Source organism: Triticum aestivum, chromosome 7D (genome assembly GCF_018294505.1).
Source record: "Triticum aestivum cultivar Chinese Spring chromosome 7D, IWGSC CS RefSeq v2.1, whole genome shotgun sequence".
NCBI lineage: Eukaryota > Viridiplantae > Streptophyta > Magnoliopsida > Poales > Poaceae > Triticum > Triticum aestivum.
This window is the reverse complement of record NC_057814.1, coordinates 287,837,187-287,855,790: the sequence shown is the minus strand read 5'-3', so window position 1 is coordinate 287,855,790 and position 18,604 is coordinate 287,837,187.

The window sequence follows — 18,604 nt, the reverse complement described above, 5'->3', positions numbered from 1 at the left end:
AGCGGCATCGGTCCCATGGCCGAGGAAGAAGCATGCATTCTTTCCTCAGCTGCGCTGACGCATGTCTTTAGCCACCTCCATCTACGCGATCCCGCTGCCCGCCTGGACGAGCTGCTAGAGCCTGTGGACGACGAGCATTGTGCAGCCGCTGCCACAGCTGTGAAGGGTCAGGTGGAGGCCCTGCTGAAGAAGTTCCGCACCTTCGCTCTCGCGCCTCTGACCTGTGGTGCTCCTGATCCTGCAGCCCCGACCGGTGGTACAGGTGAGGGCGACGCCATCTAGGAAGGAGCACCCCTTGCGGGTGATGGCGATGCCCAAGGGTGACCTGCTCACGGCTGCTTTTCTGTTTTACTCCTGCAACATGCATCATGCCTCGTGGAGGCGTTTAAACTTGTGTTTGATATTTGGGAGAACAATATGTTTTGTAATATTTGCTTTGAGGTTTTATGATTTTCTTCCTATTTTCTTTACGTCCTATGTCACGACCCCGATTCTAGGTCACACTGATCTAGCCTGTAACACCTCATATCACTTTGCGGCCTCACGCACGGCACTCCCACGGGTGTCGCCTTACCATAGCCCAGGACCGTTTGCGCCTTCTGGCTCACGTATATGATAGTGCCGCTAGCATCCATATGATAGAGAACCCGGGCCGACATGGCTAGTCGTGAACCCAAAGCGGCACTAACGTATGGGGATAGGCATACATGAATCAAGATCGAACGTGTCGGTCAGCAGCGTGTGAATCCGGGCTGTAGCACTGGGCTAACAGGACTCCGGGAACCCGGGCTGTAGAAGGCTAGGCAGGACTCCGGATGTCACCGCGTGACATTTCCCCGAGGGACAGACACAGAAACAAAATGAAACACATGCCGGCCGGTCAAGTGTCCGGAGCAGTAGTGCTGGGCTAGCAGGACTCCGGTGAACCGGGCTATAGCGGACTACTATGGCTCATGGAAGCACTAGACTACATTTCCCCATAAGAGAGGCTGCCAAGGATAAACAACTAGATTGTCGGATCCCACACATACCAAGCATTTCAATCATACACACAATACGCTCGATATGTGTAAATACAACATGGCATCACAACAAAACTCTACAACTCCAAGTACTTTATTTAAAAGGCTCCGGAGAGCCATACATAACATGTTCATACAGATAGGGGTCACATGACCCGACACTCAAGTCATACAAACATACAAGCACATGCGGAAGCAAACTTGTCTGGGTACAGACACTAGAAAGAAAGAAGGCTTGACGAAGCCCATCTATCTACGTAGGCCCTTCACAAGCTCAGATCACCACCTGGGTGGCAAGTCACTCGTCAACGTCGAGATCTACATAGAACCCATCGGAAGGGGCGGTGTTGTCGTCTGAAAACAGTAATTGAAGCAACATGAGTACAAAGGTACTCAGCAAGTCTTACAACAGATCCTACTATACATGTACATTCTCAAGAAGGTAGTGGAGTTATTGCAGCAAGCCAGCTTTGACTCTTGGCTAAGCTACCCTACGAGACACCACTTGTAAAATAGTTTTCGCACACGAGTCCACTAATCACCATCTCAATACTCCACCGTGGATCCTCCCTCGTCATCCTACGAAAGAGCCATCCGCGGTACTCACACTTATCTTGAGGCTTTTAGTAGTATCCATTTACTTGTCTATGAACTGCATAAGCGACCAAGTAGTCCTTTACCGCGGACGCGGCTATTCGAATAGTTTTATACCCTGCAGGGGTGTACTTCGTCACACACGCTCTCACCACTTACCGTCGTTACACGACATGTACTCGGCAACCTTCAAGCGGAAGCCCAACGTGGGTGTCGGCCACAGCCTACCTAAACACTCAAGTCTCTAGTCCAGGTTTATCGCCTATTCAGGTTCCATCCGCAGGGAGTCCGGCCGAGGTTTCCACATACGGCCCCAAACGATGTGTGCAGGGTTCCCGGGACACCAAACGGGCGACTCAGTAGACCGTGCCACGAGCCTACCGCATCACATCCCACCCCTCGGGTCAGCGCTGTCCATGACCTCCAGCTTACTACAAACACCAGAAACTACGTGCAACTCCTGGACAGAGGACAAGGGTGATTAAGAAGCCGAGGGGGTCCATTGGTTTCGGCCCCAATGCGTGGTAGTAGCTGAATCTTAAATCACGCATACAGATCTCAGTTCTTAGGGACGGTCTCAATGAAACAACCCACCATGTACTCCTACATGGCTTCTCAACGATACCTTTACCAAAACATATTCAACACCTCACTCTCATTACCGACACATGCTTTCACTCTAGTTCATCACCCTGATGAGCCAGACCTGACACGACTCTAAGCGTAGCAAGCATAGCATTGTAGGAACACAACATGGCTCAACCAACTCCTACACATGCTAGTGGGTTTCATCTAGTTACTGTGGCAATGACAGGTCATGCAAAGGAAAGTGGGTTCAACTACCGCAACACACAGCAGTTTGAATCGCGTTGTCTTAATGCAGTAAACGAGAGCAGAAGTGAGAAGATGGGTTTGTATCGAAATGATCAATGGGTTGCTTGCCTGACGGAGTGGTGGTGGAATACTGCCCTTCGGTTGGATACTCGTGAATATCCTCGGAGGCAGAACCTACCACGAAGAACACATCGAAGCACAATCAACACCAAGAAAAATGCAACAATATGATGCATGCATGAGACATGGCAAAATGAATGTATTGGGCTAATGCAACTAAGACCAGATGGGTTTGGACCATTTTGAATCAAAGATTCAAATTCCAAGCTCATAGGTGGCCCTTATTAGTGCTTTATCTTGTTCTGCATTAAACAGCAGGTTAATTTGCTTAAACATGCATGAAACAAGTACAGACGGATAGATTGGATTTTTCTGATCATTTTTCATATATAAATCTTTTCATTCTGAGCTATAGATTATTTTCTATGATTTTTTGAAGTTTGTGATATTTTCTGGAATTTCCTGTATAGAAATAATTCCTGTAATTAAATTGTTTATTACGTCAGCAGTGTGTCATGATGACGTCAGCGGGGTCATCCAGGTCAAACCTGACGTGTGGGTCACCTGTGTCAGTGTCACTGTTAGTTAATTAAACTAATTTAGAATTAATTTAAATCTAACCCAGGTTAATTAGCAGGCGGGCCCCACTGTCAGTGACTCTGGGGAGTCAAACCCGTGGTCAAACCACGCTGACTCGCCGGCGTTTAGCCGCCGGCAACGTCCAGACGCGGCGGAGGCTGCGGGATTCCTCCTCCGGCGACCAAAGGGGCGGCGGAGGGCACCTACGCGTAGCTGGGAGCAACCCGCGTCGATTGGTGGTGGAGGTGAAGCTCGAGGTCGCCGGAAATGACGCCGGCGACGAGCTGTGCGTCTTCCGGGGTACAGGTGAGGTCGAACCCGTCGTTGTGGTGCTCTTGGAGGCTCAAGGCCAGGTCCTACGTGGCCTACGTGACGAGGTGAACTCGTTGGGCATGGTGGCGTGCCTGTTGGGTGGCCGGAGCATCGTCGGCGACGAGCTCGGCGACGGCGCGTGCGGTGCTACTTGTTGCGGTCGAGGCAGAGGGCGGCAGCAAGAACGAGAGGAAGGGGAAGGGGCAGAAGCTCACGGCAAAGATGATGAGCTTGGTGGCGTTGTCGGGGACGAACTGCTGCGGCGGTGACGGCGAAGGGGATTTCCGGCGGTGGGCGGTGAAGGCGAGGTCGGAGCAGTGGCTTCGGGGCAAGCGAGCGCTCGGGGCCCGGCCTGCTCAAAGGAGAAGACGACGGCAGAGCTGCTGGACACGGTCAGGTGACGCGGAGACGGCAGTGGCTACGGCTTCGTCGGCGAGGTGGCAGCGGCTGCGTCGGCCATGGTGGAGGGAGGCGAGGGACAGGCGATGGGGGAGAAAGGAAGTGTCCAGGGGCTCGGGGGCGCCACGTGGAGGTCATCCAGCTCGTCCACGTGCGAAGCGGCAAGCAGGTGGCGCCGTGGCGAGCTCGCGCACGCCGGCGGCACATCTCTGCCTGCTCTGGCAGGAGGAAGCAGCTGACTGGCGCGGCCAGCACAGTGCTGGGCCGGCCAGTGGGCTGCCAGGTAAGATTCTCTCCCTCTCTTTATTCTGTTTTGTTTTTCCTATTATTTTCTGTAAGTGTAGGGCTTTATTAAAAATACTAAAACGTTTCCAAAAATCCTGCAAATAATTGTGGGCTCTGTTGGGATTATTCCTAACAGCCCTCACTTAAATCCAGATTTATTTGGGCATTTGAATTATTCTATAGCATTTAAATGCCCAAATGCAAATAGATGAGAATTAGTCCAGTGACCTTATGTGTCCTAGAAACTTGTGAACCCATTTTGTCAGAAGTCCTAACCCAAGACAAAAAGGGAGGACTTTTTAGAAGGGCATTTCAGGTTCATTGAAAATAATTTTACTAAACCCTAGTTTTTTTCAGAGGGGGTGCTGGGGTTTCTGTCATCCCCATTTCAAGTTTCTAGAAAAAGTAAAGATGATGCAACACTCTAATGCATGAAATAGCTAGGATGTGACATCCTACGTCGGCAGAGCCCGGCCCCGCGCATACCTCAGCCGCCGTTGGATCGTCCGGAGGCTAGGACGAGACCAAGGGGTGAGGGGCTACGTGACCAGTTAGGCTCCTGAGTCGCGATGCTCAGGAGTCCCCCTTGACGCACAAACAGCTTATAGGAAGGGGACGCAGGAGTAGGTTTATTGTTCTACGTCGGCAGGGCCCGGCCCCGCGCATACCTCAACCGCCGTTGGGCCGACCGGAGACCAGGACAGAACCAAGGAGTGAGGGGCTACGTGACCAGTTAGGCTCCTGAGTCGCAATGCTCAGGAGTCCCCCTTGACGTGCAAACAACCTTCATACCTTTGTCCTCGCCGAGGCTCGGCTCGGGAGGGCGCACGACGACCAGGTCCGAGGGACCTAGCTGGGTGGCGTACGCCTGGGCGTGACCCAGGCGCAGCCCCCATGCCCAGCCCCCTCGCATGGCTCTCCCGAGGGGAGGCGTTGCGGTGAGGCCGGACACTGAGCTCATGGGCTCCCTGAAGTTGATACGGCCGTGGGGCCGGCCTGAGTTGTTTATCACCAGCACGGAGGATAGCGCTTCCGCACTTGCACGGGCGTAGCCGCTCCTCGGCAGTGTCGACGGCCAGTGCGAAGCATGGTGCTTCCATTGGTGCGTGGGAGGGGACTCCCTACTGCGGAGAGCCCCCGGGGCGTGTATAGCCCTGCCCTGACACGTGGCTTGCACGGCAGGGCTAGACGAGGTGTGTCTAGGCACTCGTGAGCCAGCGCGGGACTCACGAGGCCCTACCTCAAGGCGGGTTGCGCCTGGTCTCTCTTCTTGATGACTGTGGTGGCCCTGCGAGGTGGCTAGACAACCTGCGCCGAACGAATCTCCTAAGGCATGGACGGGCCAAGCACCAACGACCCCAGGAGGTGACGTGAACGGGGCTGGCCCGCTAGACAGAGCTCAGCCGTTGGGTTTATCGACGCTGTAGGGACCGGCCCGAGCACAGACGTCGTGCCTAGCCTCCTCATGCGAAGGATCCTGAAGAAAGGCGCTCGGCGCGCAGCTCCCATGGCGGGTGATAATTAAGTAGGTGATAGCCATAGATAGATCATGCATGGAAAGCGAACTGACTTAGGTAAATGCATGAACGATTCATGCCACTAGGTTGGACCCGAGCGGCTTGGGGATGATGCAGCCCGTGGGGCGCCCCCAGCAAGGTAAGCTAAAGATGTAAGGGAATGCATGCCACAGGGACGGACCCACGCGGCCTGGGAATGATGCAGCCCGAAGGGCGCTCCCAGCTAAATGAACTTGGAAAATGTCACCTGGTTCCATCATAGAAGGGGCGTCGGGGTGAGGGAGTCATGGACTAAGGGGTCCTCGGGCGTCCGACCAGTTATTCATTGGGCCGGACTAAGGAGCTATGAAGATACGAAGGCCGAAGACTATACTCGTGTCCGGATTGGACTTTCCTTGGCGTGGAAGGCAAGCTAGGCGACCAGCTGTGAAGATTCCTTCTTATGTAACCGACTCCATGTAACCCTAGGTCTCCCCGGTGTCTATATAAACGGGAGAGCATAGTCCGGATAGGACATTCATTACCATATACACATAGGATAGACTTCTAGGGTTTAGCCATTACGATCTCGTGGTAGATCAACTCTTGTAACACTCATATTCGTCAAGATCAATTAAGCAGGAAGTAGGGTATTACCTCCATAGAGGGGGCCTGAACCTGGGTAAACATCCTGTCCCCCGTCTCCTGTTACCATCGATCCTAGACGCACAGTTCGGGACCCCCTACCCGAGATCCACCGGTTTTGACACCGACATTGGTGCTTTCATTGAGAGTTCCACTGTGCCATCGGCAAAGGATTCGATGGCCCCTTCGATCGTCAGTAATGGCTTCATTCAGGGAGAAACCTTCCTCCCCGGACAAACCTTTGTGTTCGGCGACTTCGTACTATGGGCCAACTCGCTTGGCCATCTGGAGCAGGTCGATAGTCATGCCCCTGGCCATCAGGTCAGATCTGGAAGCTTGAACAGCGTCGCGGATACTCGATCTCCGATGGATTCAAGACTGCAGCAGTCGCCCCCCTCTCTCCGATGAACATGACTTAAATTTGTCATCGGATCACACCCAGGAGATGGATCCTGCTGCAACGACCCCAGAACCGAAGTAGATCGCGCCCTTTGAGGCCACAAGGTCCACGGCATTGGAGCCGCACACGGACTTGACATCCTGCAATACTTCCGTCAATGGAACTCTGGACTCGTTTTTGGCTACACATTATAGATCAGGCGCGCCTGCGGACACCGAGCTGGATCGGTTATCGATTTTTGAAATTGGCGCCGCAGACTTCTTCTAGCACTCACCTTTTGGTGACATGCTAAATTCCTACAAGAACTTATCCTTGGAGGAGGACTCACAGCCGAACTATGTTCGGGTCGAGCTAGAGACGGATGACGAGGAATTTTGCTTCCCACCCGCCACCCACTTCATAGCCACTGTCGATGACTTAACCGACGTGCTTGACTATGGCTCCGAAGACATCGACGGTATGGAGGACGATGCCGATATGGAGCAACGCCAAGACCCGCCATTCACCGGACGTTGGACGGCTACCTCTTCGTATGACGTGTACATGGTTGATACACCCAAAGGATCTGGCGACGACAACGAAGAGCCAGATGTGAATAAAACCTCTGAGACGCAGTCCAAGCGCCGACGCCCCAAGCGCCATTCTAAGCCTCGCCGCCCAAAAGATAGCAATACTGGCACCGGAGAAAATAGTACTCCGGGCGACGCCGAAAACAACGAAGACGCTGTCGGAGCTACATCCGAACAGGTGGAACACGACAACGGGCAAGACAACCCTTATGAACAGGCCATAGAAGATGACTCGGAGGATGATAGTTACCGTCCACCCTCCGAGGAGGAGACAAGCCTCGGCAACAAAGACTTCATCGTGCCAGAAGATCCTCTGGAGCAGGAGTGCTTTAAGCTTCAGCTCATAGCCACTTCAAAGAGCCTGAAAAAGAAATAGCAGCAACTTCAAGCCGAACAAGATCTGCTCGTCGACAGATGGACTGATGTCCTGACGGCTGAAGAATACGGCCCCAGGCGCCCAGCCAAGAGCTACCCGAATCGCAGACTGCTACCTCAATTCGATGAGGAAGCACCGGAGCGAATTCTCCCTCGCATAATGCGAAACGACCACCACGCGGTCGGGACAGCGTGGCCAACCGGCCACCCCGTGGCCGGGATAAAGCGGCAACTCAGGCCGAACAGCAGCCTGCCCCACCGCCTCGTAAAAAATAGAGACGGAAGAGTTCGGGGTCACACATACGACCTCCGGCAGATCCTGGACGATAGAGCAGGACATACATGATCGATCTACGGATCACGAGGGCGCGCCTCGAGGCACGACGACGGCTACCTATTCGGACGTGATAAGTCTAACCACGCCCGGGCCGAATACTGCAGACGGACTCCATCAGGCACCGCACACCCTCTCTGCTTCACAGATGAAGTACTGGATCACGAATTCCCCGAGGGGTTCAAGCCCGTCAATATCGAATCATACGACGGCACAACCGATCCCGCAGTATGGATCGAGGATTTCATTCACCATATCCATATGGCTCGAGGAGATGACCTCCACGCCATTAAATACCTCCCACTAAAGATCAAAGTGTCAGCTCGGCACTGGCTTAACAGCCTGCCTGAAAATTCTATCGGTAGCTGGGAGGACATGGAAGAAGCTTTCCTGGACAACTTCCAAGGAACCTATGTCCGGCCACCAGACGCCGATGACTTAAGCCACATAGTTCAACAACCTGGAGAATCAGCCAGAAAATTCTGGACTAGGTTCCTAACCAAAAAGAACCAGATCGTTGACTGTCCGGATGCCAAGGCCTTAGCAACCTTCAAACACAGCATCCGTGACGAATGGCTAGCACGCCACCTCGGCCAAGAAAAGCCGAAGTTCATGGAAGCCCTCACGGCACTCATGACCTGCTTTTGCGCGGGAGAGGACAATTGGCTGGCCTGTAGTAACAACACAACCAGCGAGACAGGCCCCTCCGAGGCCAAGAATAGCACTAGCAAGCTCCGGCGCAATAGACACAAACGCCGAAGCAATGGAAACAACACCGATGACACCACGGTCAACGCCGGATTCACTGGCTCCAAGTCCGGCCAACGGAAAAAGCCCTACAAAAGGAACAATGAAGGACCTTCCAGCCTGGACGGCATACTCGACCGTCCGTGCCAGATACACGGCACCCCGGATAAGCAAGCTAATCATACCAACAGAGATTGTTGGGTTTTCAAGCAGGCTGGCAAGTTAAATGCCGAAAACAAGGAAAAGGGATCACAAAGTGAGGACGAGGATGAAGAGCCCGGACAGCCGAACACTAGGGGGCAGAAGAAATTTCCCCCTCAAGTCAAAACGGTGAACATGATATACGCTACGCACATCCCCAAAGGGAGCGTAAGCGAGCACTTAGGGACGTCTACGTGGTAGAGCCAGTCGCCCCAAAATTCAATCCGTTGTCATCATTCCCGATCGCCTTCGATCGCCGGGATCACCCAACTAGTATCCGCCATGCCGGTTCAGCCGCACTAGTCCTCGACCCAATTATTGACGTGTTTCACCTAACACGAGTCCTGATGGACGGTGGTAGCAGCCTCAACCTGCTTTATCAGGACACAGTGCGGAAGATGGGCATTAACCCCTCGCGAATCAAACCAACAAAGACTCTTTTACTTTAAAGGAGTCATACCAGGCGTAGAGGCCCACTGTACGGGCTCAATCACGCTGGAGGTGGTCTTCGGTTCTCCGGACAACTTCCGAAGCGATGAGTTAATCTTCCATATCGTCCCCTTCCGCAGCGGCTATCACGCACTGCTCGGACGAACCGAATTTGCTAGATTCAATGCAGTGCCACACTATGCTTATCTCAATCTCAAGATGCCCGGTCCACGTGGCGTCATAACAGTCAATGGAAATATAGAACGCTCCCTCCGGACAGATGAGCACACCACCGCCCTAGAAGCAGAAGTACAGAGCGGCCTTCCCAAGCAGCACCATAGTACGGCTGTCGAGCCCTCGGACATCATTAAGAGGTTCCAGACTTCACTACAACAGGACGACGCGGCTCGTGAAGAGCTCGACTAGCAATTCGGCCTCCGTCCTAGTTCTAATGAGGTAGTGGCATTCGTACCACGCATACACAATTACGCACTCAAAATTCCATGGGCATCGACGGAGGCACAAGATAACCCGGGATCTACAGTTCGGCCAGACAGATCCCGGACACACGTACTTTTACCTTTTTCTTGTTTCAGGTTGCTTTTTCCACGGGCCTGATCGCGAGTCCTTTGGAAGGATTGGCATACAGCGGAGGCAGGCAGCACAGGTGTGTAGGGTAACCTTTATACGTTCATCTTGACGGTATTCATACTTATTTCTCAGGACCCGCACGCTGCGCCCTACTGATTCCGGCATGTTAAATAGCCCGGATACTTTTCGCACCATCTGTACAAGATACGCCTTGACGTATCCATTCAGTTATAATAAAAATGGTTCGTGGCCCAGCTTCTGTGGTTTTTGCTTCTTACTTCGTTTTATTTCGATCTGCTTATTTGCCGCATCGATACTCTTCTGTACGTTTCATATTCGCTAGGGGCTACTTATCGCCCCACAATACGGCAGCAAAGTCCGAACAATTCTTATACAAAAGTTCGGCACCCCGAATTTAGCATTATATGCATTGGCTCCGAATCATGTCTTAGGTTAATAGTTGGGTTGCCCGGCTCCTGTGCTTGCTACCCTACGTTCCGCTCCATCGGCTATGGTAGTAAAGGGAGAACTACTGCGATTGTGCCCTGGCCTTGACCGGATGAGCACCTCGGTAGAGAAAGCCGAAAACTGACTGTCATGATACGGCAAGAGCCGGTCAGCTGTTCGAGGGTTACAAAATCGTTGGAGATTTTTTCCGCGTCATGCGAAGGATCGGCACTTCCCGATCGGATGCTGACAGCACCCTGGCCTGGACCAGGGGCCGCACACTTGCTTAATTATAAAACTCCTATGGCTAAGTGAGGGCTTTCAAGCCGTACAGTCTGATTGCCTTGTTCGTTGCGCTAAACAACTCCTCCAAAGGACCATATAATTTGATCAAGATTTTTTAGAATCCATCCCGAACACCTCCATACTACCTACGTGAGGGCAGAAGCCGACGACTGGCTGACCCTCAGATTACAAATAACACGGCCGCACATGAGGAAACAATTCAAAGCATAATAAAATTATTTTACAAACACCAGCTTTGTTCCCATAATACAAGGCAAAGGCAACATGAATACATTTATTCAAATACAATGTCCTAGGAACATTGTGCCGCCACAAGTCGAGACCCCTCTACGACATCCGCGAAATATCGCTCGAGTGTGCGGTGCTCCTTGCCCTTCGGCGGCCCGCTGGCAACTTCCACAACTTTCATCTTCGCCCACCACATTTTGTAGCGAGCGAAGGCCATACAGGCACCTTCAATACAGGCGGAGCGCTTGATGACGTCCAGCCGCGGACAGGCCTCCACCAGACGCCTGACGAGTCCGAAGTAGCTGTCGGGCATAGCTTCGGCTGGCCATGGCCGGATTGTCAAATCCTTCATGGCTAGTTCGGCCACCGTGTGCAGCTCCACCAGCTGCTTTAGCTGATCGGTGAAGGACACGGGATGCTCTAGCGTTGCGTACTGCGACCAGAATAGCTTCTCCGTAGAAGCTCCTCCTTTAGCTCGGTAGAACTCTGCAGCGTCTGATACGCTGCGTGGTAGATCCACAAAAGCTCCTGGGGAACTCCGAACCCGGGTTAGTAAAAGGTATTGCTTCTCCGCATACTTGCTTTGCATCCTAAATGCCTTACCCGCCGTGATCTTCTTGGCCTCCTGGATCTCCTGGAGGGCGGCCTGGGCCTCATTCCGTGCGGTCTCCGCACTCTGACGAGCCTTGGTGAGCTCGACCTCTTGAGCCGACGCATCATTCTCCAAGGTCTCACATTTTTTCACCGCATCCTGGAGCTCCTGCTGGATTTCCTTGTGTCGGTGTCAAAACCGGCGGATCTCGGGTAGGGGGTCCCGAACAGTGCGTCTAAGGCGGATGGTAACAGGAGGCGGGGGACACGATATTTACCCAGGTTCGGGCCCTCTCGATTGAGGTAATACCCTACTTCCTGCTTGATTGATCTTGATGATATGAGTATTACAAGAGTCGATCTACCACGAGATCGTAGAGGCTAAACCCTAGAAGCTAGCCTAAGGTATGATTGTTGTTGTCCTACGGACTAAACCCTCCGGTTTATATAGACACCGGAGGGGGCTAGGGTTACACAGAGTCGGTTACAAGGGAGGAGATCTACATATCCGTATTGCCAAGCTTGCCTTCCACGCCATGGAGAGTCCCATCCGGACACGGGACGGAATCTTCAATCTTGTATCTTCATAGTCCAACAGTCCGGCTAAAGGATATAGTCCGGCTGTCCGAGGATCCCCTAATCCAGGACTCCCTCAGTAGCCCCTGAACCAGGCTTCAATGATGATGAGTCCGGCACGGAGATTGTCATCGGCATTGCAAGGCGGGTTCCTCCTCTGAATATTCCATAGAAGATTTTGAACACAAGGATAGTGTCCGGCTCTGCAAAACAAATTCCACGTACCACCATAGAGAGAATAATATTTCCACAAATCTGATCTGCTGACACATTCGGCAGCATGACATCACTCCATGGCCCGGTCATTATACGAACCGTTTTTCTCAACCAGCTACTGCACATATTGCGAGGCAGTTTTCTTGGCACGTCTTGTCGAAGCAGAGATCATGTCCCCCTTATCACGGGATTCTCATCAATACGAGTGTGGTAACCCAGCCGCGCCATCAATTACGGCGCTTGGGGAATTAGTGGTTTTACCAGGAAAGTGGGGAGGCGCAGTACGCCTGCTGCCTTTATAAGGGGATAAGGACACCCTTTCGCACCCATGGTTTCTTCTTCCCGATCCATTCCCCTCCGCCCAAGCTCCAGCGCCCAAACTTTCATCTTCTCTGACCACCAAGGCCTTCCGAAAATGTCTGGATCCGGAGCAGGAGGCAAATGGATGGCCTCTACCGTCCAGGAGAATGATATCAAAAAGCTTCGGGAGGCCGGGTATCTGGCCAAGAAAATCAGCCATCGTCTCCCGGCGGTGGGACTGATCGTCCCTACCCCGGAACCCCACGAGAGGGTTGTATTCCTCCCTCACATTGTCCGCGGGCTAGGGTTTCCCCTCCAGCCGTTCGTTCACGGTATGATGTATTATTATGGGATCGATCTTCACGATCTGTCCCCTAACTCCTTCCTCAACATCTCGACATTTATTGTCGTGTGCGAGGATTTTCTCCGCATCTCGCCACATTTTGGCTTATGGCTGAAGATTTTTAATGTGAAGCCCAAGGTAGTGGGTGGCAAGCAAGCCGAGTGCGGGGGTGCTATGGTGAGCAATATGCCCAACGTTACGTGGCCAACAGGCACCTTTAACGATTCCGTCAAGGAGTGGCAACAGCAGTGGTTTTACATCACCGAGCCGTGCGGCACGGAATGGGCCGCGACCCCCGAGTTTCGATCCGGTGCCCCCTGCGGCTTACATCCTGGGTCAAGAAGGGCCTGAACTAGTCCTCGTCCGACGAATTGTCGGTGCTCCAGATGCGCGTTAAATATATGGGAGACAGGAACATTGAACTTGTAAATGTGGTCCAGGTGATGTTAGTTCGCCGGATCTTGCCTTGTCAACACCGGACTTGCAATCTATGGGAATTCGATCCGGCCAAGCACCAAACCTTGCGAGAGATTTTAGGCTCCTCGCACAAGGACATCTGGAAGGTGCTCTTCAAGTCCAGCAAATCATGGCCAGACTCTGCCGAAGACCGCGGGTACCAACTATCCCGCCCTGCAAGTTCGGTAAGTAATCGTGCTTTTTATCTGCATAACCCAAGGGAAGTGCATAATGTGTTTTCTACAACTGTCCTATGGCTGGACGAACAAGGCGGAGAGGATCTATTGTCCGGCCCCGCTGCCCGAAGAACCGGCCGTCCCACTTCTAACGAAGATGCTGGTCCCGGCGCCTTACAAGGTGCCGAAGAAGATGGCCGAAAAGGGGGCCAAGAAGACCCGGGTCGGCCTTCGTCACCACGGCACTTCGGATACAATATCCGAAGGCTCTGATGCCCGTTCCGCCTCTGAAGAGGACGTGGAGGAGGAAGAAGATGAATCCCCTACGGGGGAAGGAAAGAAGAGGACGGCCTCCGCACGCTTGGAGGCCGAGTCGCCCAAAAGGGGAAAAACTCTTCTTCCGGAGGAGTCCACTGCCGCCACCGACAGCGGCCCGGCGTGGGATCCCAGGGCCCAGCCCCTAGTGAACCCGTGAGTATATACAGTCCGAACACGTTTATGCGTCCAGACTCATCATGGCGTAATATTTTAACCCGAGCCACATGTTTTGTAGTCCGACGAGGTCCCGTACCGAACAATCCTCATCAGAGGATTCGCTGAGCTCAGATGCTATGGAAAGCGGGACGCCCCCGAAGGCCCCTTCCTTCAAACAGGTGAATACCACTGAGGCTTCGTCCCAGAGGGACCCCGGCCAAGGAGGAGAGGAAAACACCGTGAAGACGGCGCCTGGAGGTCAAACTTCAGGGACCGAACACATGGGGGAGCAAATTCCCATGGGAGCTGACGGCGGGGGCCATCTTGAATTCGGCTCCCAGCCGGATGTAGTTCCGGAGACCAATACGGCTCCAGAATCAGCCAGGCAGCCTCTCTCAGTTGGAGGGGGCATACCGGTGACCTCTGTCCAACCAGAGGTGTCAGATGCTTTGTTGGTGGCGCTGAAGAGTGCCTCCATCGTCAATGAACACCGTGCCCTTATGGGTGCGGTGATTGAGAAGATTCAGTCTGCTGAAAGTGGACTGAATGGAGCCTGTATCAGCCTTATAAGAGGTTTTGAGGTATGTTTTTCGAAGAGTGTCATGGTATGGATGGTAGCCCCTGATACACTGTTCGGTGAAAGAAGAAACCAAACAGAGGATCAAATTTATGTTCGCAGGAAGACTCATTGAATGACATCTAATTCTCTTCTGTTATAAGCAGGCATCTGTAGCGGCTGCTGCCTCTCATACTGCGGAGATCTCCGGACTGAATCAAAGTCTGGAGCAGGCCGAAGAAGAACTTGGCCAATTGAAAATGCAGTTGGGAGAGAAACAAGGTATGCACAAGTCTTGTTCCCGTTTAGTGCGATCAAACTTCCAGTATGATAAAATATGTTCCCTGATTTTCTCTAGGGATGATGACCGAAGTCGAGGCTCTTAAGAAGGTTGTGCCCAAGGCCGAGGAAAAGGCAGCCGCAGAGCAGGCCCTCCGTGAGAAGTACGCGGCCAGGGTTATTAAAGCTGAGCAGGAGCTGCAAGAGGCCGTGAAGAAATGCGAGACCTTGGAGATGAGTTTAATGGAAAAACAATCCGAACTCACCAAGGCGCATTAGGCCACGAGCGATGCCCGGGGGGAAACCCAAAGCACCCTCCAGGGGATCCAAGAGGCGAGGAAGATCGCGGCGGGTAAGGCTTTTTCCTTGTAAAGCAAGTTTTTGAGGAAAAGATTATGTTTCTAATTTTGAATTCAGATTTCTCCAGGGGTGTTTGCGAAGCTGCCCCGCAGTATATCGGATGCTGCCCAATTCTATCGGGCCGAAGAAAGGAACACTGCAGATAAGCTCTTCTGGTTGCAGTATTTGGCACCGAATTATCCGGTGCCTTTTGCCGATCAGCTGAAACAGTTGATCGAACTGCATAAGGCGGCGGAACTAGCCATGAAGGATTTGATTATCCGGCTATGGCCAGCCGAGCCAATTCCAAGCAGCTACTTCAGGCTCGTGAAGCACCTTGTAAGCGCTTGCCCTCGACTCTACGTCATCAAGCGGTCGGTCTGCATAGAGGGTGCGCGAATGGCCTTCGCCCGCGCAAAGGTGCACTGGGGGAAGATGGATGCTGAGAAGCTGATGACCGAAGTGCCGCCAGAGGGGAAGGAGCACCGCAAGCCCGAATTATATTATGAAAGTGTCCTTAAAGGATCCTACCTTGCAGCGGAGCTATGTGCCAAGGACATTATATTTCCATGAATGCGAGTCATGTCGTCCTTTGTAATGTCTGAACAGGGTTATTTATACTATTTATTTCCTGCTATATAAAAGTTTACCCTCCTGTGCGGCCGTTTTATGTGTTAAACCTAAGAGTTGGCCAGTCGTCGGCTTCTGCCCCCACGTAAGAAGTACGGGGGTGTTCGTGATAAACCTGAGCACTCTTTATCCCAGTTTTGGGTCCTTTGAAGGAGGTGCTCAGCACAACGAACCAGGCAATCGGACTATGGGGATTTATCACTCTCACTTAGCCATAGGAGCTTTAGTAAGGTAGGCGCAGCCCCTGGTGTTCGGAAGACCATACTAGGGGCTCTATAAGCACCTGATCAGAGGAAAAACCGATCCATCGCACGCTGCATTGGTTATGGCATTATGCGGGAGAAATCCTTAAAGATTTTATGACCTCTCGAACAGCTGACTAGCTCTCGCCGTATCATGACAGTCAGTTTTCGGCTTTCTCTACTAAGGTGCTCGTCCGGAAGAACCGGGACACAATCGTAGTAGTTCTCCCAGTGCTACCTTAGCCGATATAGCGGAACGTAAGGTACCAAAACATGGCAGCCGGGCAAACCCAACTATTGTCCCAAGACATGATTCGGAGCTGATGCATATAATGCTATAAGTTCGGGGTGCTGAACTTCCACGAAGGTGTTCGGGCTTTATTGCCGTACTGTGGGTCAAACGAAGCCCCTGGCATGTTTAAAGGCATATAGCGGTGTACGGATGCCACTTGACAAAAGAGTTTTAATAAGAAATGACAGCACAAAAGCATCATACAAATCCACATATTTTATTTGAATAGTACGCCTATGCGTATAAGACAGGTAATAATGGAAAAGAAATATGACTTTGGCACCTGCTGAGACCAGGGAAGAAGAAGCTGCGTGCGGATCCGGAGTATAGTCGGATGGTCATCGCGGGGGACATCTAAGGATTCCCTTGCGCGTTCGGGCTACCTCCATATTGCCCGTCCTGGTCAACGCGAAGGTGAGCCTGCAAACAAAATGTAAGAAATGTTTGTATGCCGGAGAGTAGTTGAGCCGCTGTATGCGGCCTATCTTGGCCTTCCCCGGAGTGTTTAATTGAGCTCTGGATGAGCTGGGCTATGCTGCCGCGAGGTAGTTCGAAGTTCTTTGGCGGTATCCGGGAGCCTGGCCATCGACTCGAGGTTCGGCTGCAAGGTGCTGCTGATTGCTTCTGCTGTTAAGGCAGCGGTGTACTTGTTTCTGCCAAAGCAAAGGTCGGTCTTGCCCTTAACTGTGATGACGCCGCGCGTACCAGGCATCTTGAGCTTACGGTAGGCGTAATGTGGCACCGCGTTAAATCGAGCGAACGCGGTTCGTCCGAGCTGTGCCTGATAATCACTGCGGAAGAGGACGATTTCGAAGGTTAACTCTTCGGTATGGTAATTGTTTGGTGATCCGAAGACTACCTCGAGGGCAATGGAGCCTGTACAACTGGCTTCCACACCGGTATAATGCCTTTGAAAGTGGCTGTACTGGGTTTAATCTTCGAATGATCGATGCCCATCTTGCGCACTGTGTCCTGGTAAAGCAGGTTTAGACTGCTGCCTCCGTCCATAAGGACTCGTGTGAGGTAGAACCCGTTAACTATTGGGTCAAGGACTAGTGCGGCTAGATTTCTTTGATTGGCGTCGACGCCCGGTCTGTGTGGTTGAAGGTGACCGGCCCTAGTTTAGATTGTGGGACGGCTGGTTCCGTTAAGTCGGCATCCCTAGGGGTGCGTATCGGGTCCGGTTTCAGAATTTGGGTGGTGTTTACCACGTTCGCCGTTTGGATTTGCGGCGGAAATTTCTTTTGCCCTCCGTGTTCGGTGATATGGGCTCTTCGTCGCCGTCATCGCTTTGAGACCCCCCTTTATTGTTTTTGGCGCCTGCCCTGCCGGCTTGTTGGAAGACCCAGCATTCTCTGTTGGTATGGGTGGCTGGCGTCCCTGGGGTGCCATGAATTTGGCATTGACGATCGAGTATGCGGTCCAGACTGGACGGTCCCGAATTGTTATTTTTGAGGGGCCCTTTCCGCTAACCGGACTTTGAGCCACTGAACCCGGCATTAACTGCCATATCTTCGGTGTTTTCACCATATTTGCGGCGCTTGTGTTTGGTGCGTCGTGGTTTGCCGTTGCTATCCCTGGCCTCTGATGAGCCCGGTTTGCTTGCTGTGTTGTTACTACGAGCCAACCAGCTATCTTCGCCCGCACAAAAGCGGGTCATAAGTGTTGTGAGGGCTGCCATGGATTTTGGCTTCTCTTGACCGAGGTGCCGGGCGAACCACTCGTCACGGATGTTATGCTTAAATGCCGCTAAGGCCTCTGCATCCGGACAGTCAACAATTTGGTTCTTCTTAGTCAGGAACCGGGTCCAGAATTTCCTGGCCGATTCCCCTGGCTGCCGAGTTAAATGACTTAAATCGTCGGCATCCGGCGGTTGCACATAAGTGCCCTAGAAATTGTCCAGGAATGCATCTGCCAGGCTCTCCCAAATTCCGATGGAGTTTGCCGGCAAGCTACTCATCCGATGCCGAGTCGGCCCTTTGAGTTTTAGCGGGAGGTACTTGATGGTGTGTAGATCGTCCCCGCGGGCAATGTGAATGTGGAGGAAGAAATCTTCTATCCATACCGCGGGGTCTGTAGTTCAAGGGTTTAAACCCTTCTGGGAATTCATGATCCATTACTTCATCGGTGAAGCATAGGGGGTGTGTGGCGCCTCTGTGCCGGGCTATGTCACGCCGCAGTTCATACGAGTCTTGTCTGCTGTATTCGGCCCAGCCAGATTTGCTTTTAGTGTATCCGGCGTGACGATTGTCGTCACGCGTTGGGGCGCGACCCCGTGATC